Consider the following 12,607-nt stretch of genomic DNA (forward strand, 5'->3'; position numbering starts at 1 on the left):
TTATGTTTGTGTGACGCACACAAATATACAGTGCTGTTTGAAAGTATGTTAACCCCTTGTGCAATTACAGATTATTTTAGTTTTTGCCATGAAATCTTCATTTAGAACCAGTCTTTTTGATCTGACATAACAGGTTTATATTCACCAATACCATATGTGACCTGTTTCAGGAAACTAGGCATATGTCGCGGGTCACTACTTCACAGGAGAGCCGTTTGAACGTAAACTGTTTTTAAATTAAAATTTGTTTTTTGGCTGAAATGCCTTCTTGAACATGTGAACTTTCATGTGCCTTAATAACAAAACTTGTATGCCATCTGTAAATACAAATAAAATTGTTAAAATTACGAGCCTAGTTGGTTTAGCCACAGAAAAAGTCAACAACCTTCCCGCTAGCCATGATTGGCTGAGATAATGAGTGGGCTGGACATGCTGAGAGATGAGCTTGGATTGGGCTGCCATATAGCATGGTTCTGTCTATTTAAGCTTGTCAGTATGTGTAGGTAATCCTGTCTAACGCAGCTTTAATTTTTTTTTTATTGCGTAGTAAAACTGCATAAGTGTGGCTCTCCAATTTCTGGAGTACCGAGTTTTGAAATCGGTGGAATTCGAGTATGATAGCTAAGGAGATGGAGAAAAAAACACCTGTCTCCCGATTACATCTTCAAACTAAGGGCAACCATGGCATCCGTGACAGGCTCAGATCAGGAGACGCGTCCATCCATGATGTATACGGGTAAGATAGTCTAGCTAGCTACATTGTCAGATATTACACGTCTCTAATTTTGACAAAGTGGTTTCATTTCAAGTTAAAGTGTACTGTTAGCTAGCTAACGTTAGCTGGCTGGCTCGCTATGTATATGATCGTATTATTCCTATCTCAGAGCCATTTGCACGGCTAGTTATAGCCTAATGTTAACTAGCTAACATGAAACCTGGTTGATTAGCTACCTGCAGATTCATGCAGGGTAGTAACGTCATGAGTTGGTATTATGGTTCATTCTTTAGCTAGCTACATGTCTTAACAAAATACTCCACTATGCAAGTATCCATTTCAATAGAATGTCACTGCAACAAATGTTTCAGAGCACTCTCATCTGAGTGTGCCAGAGCGCAGAATAACTGATGAATTTAAGAAACGCTCAACACCAGTTGAATATGGCTGGTGTCAGTAAACGTCGCGAAAAAAAGCGTAATTCTTGCCAGGAGCACAGTTAGTTACCAACGCTCTGGATAACGTGAAAACAGCCTAACCAGCTCTGCTAGGGTGAGTAAAATGGTCCGTTTTGGTCGGGGCTAAAGTTGAAGATGATTCTTATGGCATTACACACAGTTAGTGTGAAACAGAGTGACTTGACACAACGGGCCAAACAAGCTGTACAAACAAAACGGAAATGACACAGGACGTCTTTTTAATGAAAGGGGTTGCAGTCTGCTGTGAAGCGTTCATCTATGTATACGGAAGACGTATACGGAGGACGTTAGAATGCTGGCTCGCTAGCTGACATTACGTTTATGATCTGTGTAGTAATGTTCTCAGAATGTCATTCTGTTTTTCTGCTACACGCATGATTTTTCCTCTGCACCAACATTGGTGTAGAGGAAATCATGCGTGTAACAGAAAAACTAAATTAAAAGGAATTCGTGCAGGTGCAAATATAAGTGAACCCCAAGTTGCATTGGTTAAATCAAGTAGGTAAGTAGAATCAGGTGGGTAAATAATTGGGTACCAAATGAACCAATCAAAGGAGAGATCGTTAGGAAAGAGTTTGGGCGGGACTCTGATAAATAGAGATAAGAAACGTGGTAAGTTTGGTGTTACCAATCCAGGTGAATGCAAAGCAGACCATGCTGAGAGGAAAGGAGATCTCAGAGGACATCAGGACGAGGGTAGTGAGAGCACATCAGTCTGGGGAAGGCTATGAAATCATCCCAAAAAGATTTGAGCTCCATCAGTCCACTGTGAGGCAAATAATGTATAAATGGAGAGCCTTTAACATGACAGCAACTCGGCCTGGAAGTGGACGCCCTTCCAAAATATCCCCAAGAGCCACAAAACAATAATAAATCAGGTAAAAGCCAACCCAAACATAACATAGAGATTTGCAGACCTCCCTTGCTGCATCTCAGGTAACTGTGCATGCTTCAAGAAAAAGAACACGGAATCGAAATTACATTTGGCAAGTCAGTTAAGAACAAATTCTTATTTACAATTGATGGCCTACCAAAAATCCTCCTGCAGGGGCTGGGATTAAAATGTAAAAATATAGGACAAAACACACGAGAGACAACAAAACACTACAAAAAAGAGACCTAAGACAACAACATAGCAAGGCAGCCATTCATGGAAGGTTTGCTAAGAACGGACAGATTTGACAGCAATCTGCCCATCTTAACTTTGTCAGAGGCCACCTGGACAAATCTGAAGGTTTCTGGAAGTCCATTCTCTGGACCGATGAGTCCGAAATGGACCTTTTTGGTCACAATCAACACCGGTATGTTTGCCGAAAACCCAACACTGTCTACCACCAATATAACCTTATCCCAACAGTCAAGTATGGTGGTGGGAATGTCAAGATCTGGGGCTGCTTTTCCTCCTCTGGATCTGGACGACTCCACATCATTATTTGAATGTTTTAAATATTTTACCTTTATTTAACTTTAGCCTTAATTCCGTTAATTTAACATTAAGGGAACCATTAATTATTAGGTATACCAGGAGATTCTTGAACAGAACGTCAGGCCATCAGTCAAGGAACTAAAGCTGGGCCTAAAATGAGTCTTCCAACAAGACAACGACCCAGAGCATTCAAGCAAATCTACCAAAGAATTGCTCAGGAGAAACAAGATTTGTGTTTTGGATTGGCCAAGTCAAAGTCCTGACCTAAATCCAATCGAGAGGCTGTGGCAGGACCTGAAGCGGGCAGTTCATGCCAGCAGTCGCGGATTTAGGTATAGGCGACATCGGCAGCCGCCCAGTACAGCATCTTGTCGGAGGTTAAACGGGGCGCCCACACAAAAAAAATCAGAATGGTGATATTTGCGTGATCGGTTTTCTATCGCTTATTTGCACGTCACATCAATGATATCATGTCACCGTGTGGGACTGTGGGTTAACTAACCTTGTTAGAGTGGGCGCCCTGATTGGTAAGGTCTCCCCACTCAGAAGTACGAGATGGGGAGGGGGGCGGGGGTAGGTTGACCTCAGGTCTCCCCACTGGAAGCCCGAGGTAGGGGGAGTGGGGGAATCTATCAAACAGCGCACCTCTAACTTTGTACAGTACTAATGCAAATGAGTAAAATTAGTCACACTACGAAATACTACCAAATAAACCACAATTAATTCATAATACTGTGAATATAGTTTCACAGACATATTGTTGCATTTTTTTTCTGGTTTGTGCGAAATTGTTAAGAATAATATAAAACCAGTCTGCACACCACCAAGGTGAATTGGTTTAGTCTTGACTCTTGGTTGACAGTGTTGGGGGATGGGTAATGTAGTCTTGACTCTTGGTTGACAGTGTTGGGGGATGGGTAATGTATTGATGCTCCAGTGCCAAATCAACACAAATGGATAAGAAAAGGTCTAAGCCATCAGGTGCCCAGTTTAGGAAAAAGAGGAAAGAAGGAGAAACGTGCAAAAGATAAATGGTATGCAGCTATGTCATCTCTTTATGTGTATAACATTATGCATGTAATGAAATAGGCTAACAAACAAAGTGTTATACTAGCCTATGTTGCTTGGTATGCTATTACACGTATGGGCGACAATATTCCGTTTTCTGTCCAAATAGCTTACATAACATTGAATATAATTTCACACAGTTTCATCATGATAATGTGTGTAGCCTGCAGCAAAACGATTACAACCTAACTAGCACATTATTGATTTGGTTAACTTTCATTGAGGTGACATCATAAAGGGTTCCTGTGATTGTACTGATTAGGTCCTGAGCTCAGTAAGGGGAATTTCCAATGCTATAGGCTAACTTAAAAGATGTCTATATTATGCTGATATTTTGTATATTTTGTGATATATTGAGTCTTTTGGGATGTCTTATGCCTAGAATTAACCAAGGAGGTTGTATGGTTCATATAGTTCCTATTCTGAAAGTTTGATAAATTGTGCATAATGGCATGTATATTTAATTGCGCAACAAATGTATTTAGGGTGTCACACTCATAAACTGTATTTCAATGCAAATTCAGGGGCACTTCTGAAATATCTTGGAGCACCCTCTGGCACTGGCCAGGATGAGGAGCCATCTACCTCCTCAGCCACACACGTGTCTTCACAAATGTTGTCTGAGCCTGAGGATGAAGACCCATTTGGTTCCACTTCACCCCAGCAGGATTCTTCAGATGTGTTGGTGCGCACGTGTGTGTAGGTACACGCACATGTGTTTGTGTGCATCCCTGCATAACAAACAAAGTAAATAATTTCCCTGCTGACTGGCCTTCAGTTCTGACTGACAGAATTCGGACACAACTAGTTTGCAGAGGACCAAGTGAGGTAACTTGTGAGGTAACTAACTTTGTTTTCCCAAGGAATGTGTCACGCCCTGGCCTTAGTATTCTTTGTTTTCTTTATTATTTTAGTTAGGTCAGGGTGTGACATGGGGAATGTTTGTGTTTTGTTGGTTTTGGGTGATTCTATGGTAAAGGGGTTGTTGGGTGTAGGATATGGGTTTGTGTTGAGTACATGTGTCTAGCGTTGTCTATGTATGTTTAGTTGTCTAGGAGAGTCTATGGTTACCTGAATGAGTTCCCAATTAGAGACAGCTGATTTCGGTTGTCTCTGATTGGGAGCCTTATTTAGGGTAGCCATAGGCTTTCATTTGTTGTGAGTAGTTGTCTATGTGATACGTTTGTAGCCTGTGTGTGCACATCGTTGTTTAGCTTCACGATCGTTTTCTTGTTTTGTTTAGTTCGTAAGTGTGTTTGTTTCGTTTGCCTTCTTCTTCAATAAAAAGGAGATGGCTTATTTTCCTAAAGCTGCGTTTTGGTCCGTCAATCCTCCACACGATCGTGACAGAACTACTCACCATTACAGGACCAAGCGGCATGGAAAGCGGCAACAGGACCCACCTACACAGGATTCGTGGACATGGGAGGAGATACTGGATGGTAAGGGGCCGTGGGCACAATCGGGAGAATATCGCCTTCCTCGTGAAGAGCTGGAGGCAGCTAAAGCCGAGAGGAGGCGATATGAGGAGGCAGCACGGAGACAAGGCTGGAAGCCCGTGAGTACAACCCAAAAATTTCTTGGGGGGGGCCTTAAAGGGAGTGTGGCGAAGTCAGGTAGGAAACCTGCGCCTACTCCCTGTACTTACCGTGGAGAGCGAGAGTACGGGCAGACACCGTGTTACGCAGTAGAGCGCACGGTGTCTCCTGTACGCGTGCATAGCCCGGTTCGGTACATTTCAGCTCCACGTATCGGCCGGGCTAGACTGAGCGTTGAGCCGTATGTCATGAAGCCGGCCCAACGCATCTGGTCACCAGTGCGTCTCCTCGGGCCGGCGTACATGGCACCAGCCTTACGCATGGTGTCCCCGGTTCGCCTACATAGGCCGGTGCGGGTTATTCCACCTCCCCGCACTGGTCAGGCGACGGGGAGCATACAACCAGGTAAGGTTGGGCAGGCTCGGCACTCAAGGGAGCCAGTACGCCTGCACGGTCCGGTATTTCCGGCGCCACCTCCCCGCCCCAACCCAGTACCACCAGTGCCTCCTCCACGCACTAGCTATATGGTGCGTGTCTCCAGCCCTTTACCACCAGTGCCTAAACCACGCACCAAGCCTCCTGTGTGTCCCCAGAGTCCTGTGCGTCCTGTTGCTGCTCCCCGCACTAGCCCTGAGATGCGTGTCCCCAGCCCGGTGCCACCAGTCCCGGCACCACGCACCAGGCCTACAGTGCGCCTCAGCCGGCAGGAGTCTGCCGTCTGCACAGCGATGCCTGAACTGCCCGTCTGCCAAGCGCCATCTGAGCCATCCGTCTCCCCAGCGCCATCTGAGCCATCCGTCTCCCCAGCGCCATCTGAGCCATCCGTCTCCCCAGCGCCGTCTGAGCCATCCGTCTGCCATGAGCCTGCAAAGCCGCCCGTCTGCCATGAGCCTGCAAAGCCGCCCGTCTGCCATGAGCCTGCAAAGCCGCCCGTCTGCCATGAGCCTACAGAGCTGTCCGCCAGACAGGAGCCTACAGAGCCGCCCGCCAGACAGGAGCCGCTAGAGCCGCCCGCCAGACAGGATCTGCCAGAGCCGCCAACCAGACAGGATCTGCCAGAGCCGCCAACCAGACAGGATCTGCCAGAGCCGCCAACCAGACAGGATCTGCCAGAGCCGCCAACCAGACAGGATCTGCCAGAGCCGCCAACCAGACAGGATCTGCCAGAGCCGTCAGCCAGCCATGAGCAGCCAGATCAGTCAGCCAGCCATGAGCAGCCAGATCCGTCAGCTAGCCATGAGCAGCCAGATCCGTCAGCTAGCCATGAGCAGCCAGATCCGTCAGCCAGTCATGAGCAGCCAGATCAGTCAGCCAGCCATGAGCAGCCAGATCCGTCAGCCAGCCATGAGCAGCCAGATCTGTCAGCCAGCCATGGGCCGTCCCTCAGTCCGGAGCTGCAGTCCCTCAGTCCGGAGCTGCCATTCCTCAGCCTGGTGCTGCCCCTTATCCTGGTGCTGTCCCTTACCCTGGTACTGCCCCTTAGTTCGGAGCTGCCCCTGACCCTGGTACTGTCCCTTACCCTGGTACTGCCCCTTAGTCCGGAGCTGCCCCTTAGTCCGGAACTGCCCCTTAATGCAGTGGGGTTAATGTGGAGGGGGGTCATTTGGAGGAAGCTAAGGAGGCGGTTAGGGACTGTGGTGACGTGGGGACCACGACTAGAGCCGGAGCCGCCACCGTGGATGGAAGCCCACCCAGACCCTCCCCTAGACTGTGTAATGGTGCGCCCGGAGTTCGCACCTTAAGGGGGGGGTTATGTCACGCCCTGGCCTTAGTATTCTTTGTTTTCTTTATTATTTTAGTTAGGTCAGTGTGTGACATGGGGAATGTTTGTGTTTTGTTGGTTTTGGGTGATTCTATGGTAAAGGGGTTGTTGGGTGTAGGATATGGGTTTGTGTTGAGTACATGTGTCTAGCGTTGTCTATGTATGTTTAGTTGTCTAGGAGAGTCTATGGTTACCTGAATGAGTTCCCAATTAGAGACAGCTGATTTCGGTTGTCTCTGATTGGGAGCCTTATTTAGGGTAGCCATAGGCTTTCATTTGTTGTGAGTAGTTGTCTATGTGATACGTTTGTAGCCTGTGTGTGCACATCGTTGTTTAGCTTCACGATCGTTTTGTTTAGTTCGTAAGTGTGTTTGTTTCGTTTGCCTTCTTCTTCAATAAAAAGGAGATGGCTTATTTTTCTAAAGCTGCGTTTTGGTCCGTCAATCCTCCACACGATCGTGACAGAATGAGAGTGATGGAAGAAGTTGCCACCACCAGTATTTCAGGAAGACCTTGGTGAGTGGGGGAAAAAATCCAGAGAAGTTGGTTGGTGTATTCTGAAAGAAAAAACAGCCTCTTCTGCAAACTCCTTTCTAAGAAGAAAATTAATTTAGCAAACTCAGGACTGACAGACTCGAAACATGCAAGTTCTTTGCTGACTTCACACGACAGCAGTCCAGAACACCAAAACTGCATGAAAACATGGAAAAAATTGGCAATGAGGATAAAAAAAAGTGGAAACAATTGATAAGCATGAAATGGTACTTATGGAGGCTGAGAGAATAAGATAGAGAGAGGTGTTGACACGTCTGACTGCTAGTGTGCAGTCTCTTGCAATTATAAATCTGGCACTAAGGGGACACACAGAAACATTGTAATCAACATCAAATGGAAATTTCCTCAAAGATATTGAACTGATGGCACAATTTGATCCAGTCATGAAAGAGCACCTTAACCATGTCCAAAAAGGGACCTAGAGTCACACCACCAGCTACCTTGGCCACCAAATACAGAGTGAACTCATTGATTTGCTGAGCAGCAAGGTCATTTCAATAATGGTGAGTGACATCAAGCTGGCAAAATTATTCTCTATCATTCTAGATTGCACCTCAGATGTCAGCCACACTGAACAGTTGCCAGTTGTGATTAGAATTGTGTCACTGAAGGAAGAGTCCAAAATAAAGGAACATTTTATGGGGATTTTGGAGGCAGAGGGGCCAACATTTGGTATCCCTGATTCTCAAAATATTAGAGGAGCTAAAATGTATTTTTAGGACTGCAGAGGACAGACTTATGATAATGGGGCCAACATGAGAGGAAAAAACAAAGGTGTCCAAGCCAGACTCCTGGAAATGAATCCAAGAGTTTTACTTGTGCCATGTGGGGCTCACACATTGAACCTGGTTGTGGCTGATGCTGCTAAAAGTTCTGTCGATGCCACAGGTTAATTTGTCATCTTACACAAACTGTACACCTTGTTCTCAGCCTCCACACAGCGATGTGCCGTCCTGAAAAAACATGTGGACATCACTTTGAAGATGTGGACAGACAAAAGTGGGAGAGTAAAGTTAAGAGTGTCGAGCCACTGAGGAATCAGGCAGCAGCGGTGAGAGCGGCACTGACTGAGGTGAGGGATCAAACCAAAGACCATGTGATAAAGATTGAGGCCCAGTCCTTGTCAGAGGAGGTGGGATCATACCACTTCAGCATCTGTACAGTGGTGTGGTTTGACATCTTGAGCCAGATCCAACATGTGAGCAAGCTGATGCAGTCTCCCAGTATGCATGTGGATGTTGCAGTCAGTCTTCTCAGAAAGACAGAGAGAGGTCTCAGCAACTACAGGGCAACAGGCTTTATGACTGCACAAACGTCAGCCAAGGATACTTACGAAGGTATGAATGTAGAGGACGTTCTACAACAAAAAAGGCTGAGGTCCACAAAGCTGCACTTTTCATAGGAATCATTTGAATCAATGGTAGCCATCTTGAATTATGTGGGTACAACAGACTAGGATAGGGAGCGATTGAATATGACCGTAAACACACCAGCCAGCTAGTTTTCGAATGGTTTGAGGACGCGGCTAGGGATGCCATCTGGGCCAACAGCCTTGCGAGGGTTAACACATTTAAATATTTTACTCACGTCAGCCATGGAGGAGGGGAGGGGTGCAGTCCTTGCTAGCGGGCTGCAACGGTGGCACTGTATTATCCTCAAAGCGAGCAAAGAAGGTGTTTAGTTTGTCTGGAGGCATGACGTCAGTGTCCGTGACGTGGCTGGATTTAATTTTGTAGTCCATGATTTCCTGTAGACCCTGCCACATAAGTCTCGTGTCTGAGCTGTTGAATTGTGACTCCACCTTGTCCCTGAACTGTAACGGTATTCCTCCTCCTCTACAACCGAAGAGGAGGTGTAGTGATTGAACAGGGTTGTGAATACATAATTTATTTAAAGAAAAGACGAAAACACGAACTTCACTATAAACTAACAAAACAACAAACGGAGTAGACAGACCTGGACGACGAACTTGCATTAAACACGAAGAACGCACGAACAGGGAAAATAGACTACACAAAATGACGATGTACAAAACAAACCGAACAGTCCCGTATGGTGCGACAAACACTGACACAGGAGACAACCACCCACAACGAACACTGTGAAACAACCTACCTAAATATGACTCTTAATTAGAGGAACACCAAACACCTGCCTCTAATTAAGAGCCATACCAGGCAACCCTAAACCAACATAGAAACAGAAAACATAGAATGCCCACCCAAACTCACGTCCTGACCAACTAACACATACAACAAACTAACAGAAATAGGTCAGGAACGTGACATAACCCCCCCCCTTAAGGTGCGAACTCCGGGCGCACCAGCACAAAGTCTAGGGGAGGGTCTGGGTGGGCATCTGACCACGGTGGTGGCTCAGGCTCAGGGCGAGGTCCCCACCCCACCATAGTCAATCCCAGCTTACATCTCCCCCTACAAATGACCACCCTCATATTACACCCACTTAATATTTTGGGTAACATCGAGACAAGGGGCACACCGGGATAGAGGGATAGCTCAGGACAGAGGGATAGCTCAGGATAGAGAGGTAGCTCATGATAGAGAGGTAGCTCAGGATAGAGGGGCAACTCCGGACTGAAAGGCAGCTCCGGACAGAGAGACAGCTCTGGACTGAGGGGCAGTTCTGGATAAATAGCCGCTCTGGGCTGAGGGACAGCTCATGACTGGCTGACGGCTCTGGACGCTCATGGCTGGCTGACGGCTCTGGCAGATCCTGTCTGGTTGGCGGCTCTGGCAGATCCTGTCTGGTTGGCGGCTCTGGCAGATCCTGTCTGGTTGGCGGCTCTGGCAGATCCTGTCTGGTTGGCGGCCCTGGCAGATCCTGTCTGGTTGGCGGCCCTGGCAGATCCTGACTGACGAATGGCTCTAGCGGCTCCTGACTGACTAACGGCTCTGACGGCTCGGGACAGACGGGCGGCTCTAATGGCTCGGGACAGACGGATGGCTCAGACGGCGCTGGGGAGACGGATGGCTCAGATGGCGCTGGGGAGACGGATGGCTCAGATGGCGCTGAGGAGACGGATGGCTCAGATGGCGCTGCGGAGACGGATGGCTCAGATGGCGCTGCGGAGACGGATGGCTCAGACTGATCCTGTCTGGCGGAAGGCTTTGGCTGCTCCTGTTTGGCGGAAGGCTCTGTAGGCTCATGGCAGACGGGCGGCTTTGCAGGCTCAATACAGACGGGCAGTTCATGCGGCGCTTGGCAGACGGACAGTTCAGGCGCCGTTGGGCAGACGGCAGACTCTGGCCGGCTGAGACGCACTGTAGGCCTGGTGCGTGGTGCCGGAATTGGAGGCACCGGACTGGAGACACGCACTTCAAGCCTAGTGCGGGGAGCAGGGACAGGGCACACTGGACTCTCAAAGCGTACTATATGCCTGGTGCGTGATACCGGCACTGGTGGCACCGGGCTGAGTGCACGCACATCAGGACGAGTACGGGGAGAAGGAACAGTGTGTACAGGGCTCTGGAGACGCACAGGTGGCTTAGTGCGTGGTTCCGGAACTGGAGGCACTGGACTGGAGACATGCACCATAGAGAGAGTGCGTGGAGGAGAAACAGGGCTCTGGAAACGCACTGGAAGCCTGGTGCGTGGTGTAGGCACTGGTGGTACTGGACTGGGGCGGGGAGGTAGCGCCGGAAATACCGGACCGTGCAGGCATATTGGCTCCCTTGAACACTGAGCCTGCCCAACCTTACCTGGCTGAATGCTCCCCGTCGCCCAACCAGTGCGGGGAGGTGGAATAACCCGCACCGGGCTATGTAGGCGAACCGGGGACACCATGCGTAAGGCTGGTGCCATGTAAGCCGGCCCAAGGAGACGTACTGGTGGCCAGATATGTAGGGCCGGCTTCATGACATTTGGCTCAATGCCCAATCTAGCCCTACCAGTGCGGGGAGGTGGAATAACCCGCACTGGGCTATGCACACGTACAGGAGACACCGTGCGCTCTACTGCGTAACACGGCGTCTGCCCGTACTCCCGCTCTCCACGGTTAGCCTGGGAAGTGGGCGCAGGTCTCCTACCTGCCCTTGGCCCACTACCTCTTAGCCTCCCCCCCAATAAATTTTTGGGTAGTACTCACAGGCTTTTCGGGCTTCCGTGCTAGACGCGTCCCCTCATAACGCCGGTTTTGGGCTTGATTCTCCGGTCTCCAGCCTTGCTTCCTTGCTGCCTCCTCATATCGCCGCCTCTCTGCTTTCGCTGCCTCCAGCTCAGCTTTGGGGCGGCGATATTCTCCTGGCTGCGCCCAGGGTCCTTTGCCTTCTAGGTCTTCCTCCCATGTCCATTTCTCCAAATAATTAAGCCTCTCCTGTTGCGCGTTCCACTGCTCGAACTTATGCTGCTTGGTTCTGGATTGGTGGGTGGTTCTGTAACGGTTCTCCTCCTCCTCTACAACCGAAGAGGAGGAGTAGTGATTGAACCAAGGCGCAGCGGGTTGTGAATACATAATTTATTTAAAGAAAAGACGAAAACACGAACTTCACTATAAACTAACAAAACAACAAACGGAGTAGACAGACCTGGACGACGAACTTATATTAAACACGAAGAACGCACGAACAGGGAAAATAGACTACACAAAATGACGATGTACAAAACAAACCGAACAGTCCCGTATGGTGCGACAAACACTGACACAGGAGACAACCACCCACAACGAACACTGTGAAACAACCTACCTAAATATGACTCTCAATTAGAGGAACGCCAAACACCTGCCTCTAATTAAGAGCCATACCAGGCAACCCTAAACCAACATAGAAACAGAAAACATAGAATGCCCACCCAAACTCACGTCCTGACCAACTAACACATACAACAAACTAACAGAAATAGGTCAGGAACGTGACATGAACTGGCATTTCGCTTGCTTGATTGCCTTCCGGAGGGTATAGCTACACTGTTAACATTCAGACATATTTCCAAACCTCTTTCCATGGTTAAATGCAGTGGATCGTGCTTTCAGTTTTGCGCGAATGCCGCCACCCATCCACAGTTTCTGGTTAGGGTAGGTTTTAATAGTCACAGTGGGTACAACAT

This window comes from Salvelinus fontinalis, chromosome 39, assembly GCF_029448725.1.
Source record: "Salvelinus fontinalis isolate EN_2023a chromosome 39, ASM2944872v1, whole genome shotgun sequence".
NCBI lineage: Eukaryota > Metazoa > Chordata > Actinopteri > Salmoniformes > Salmonidae > Salvelinus > Salvelinus fontinalis.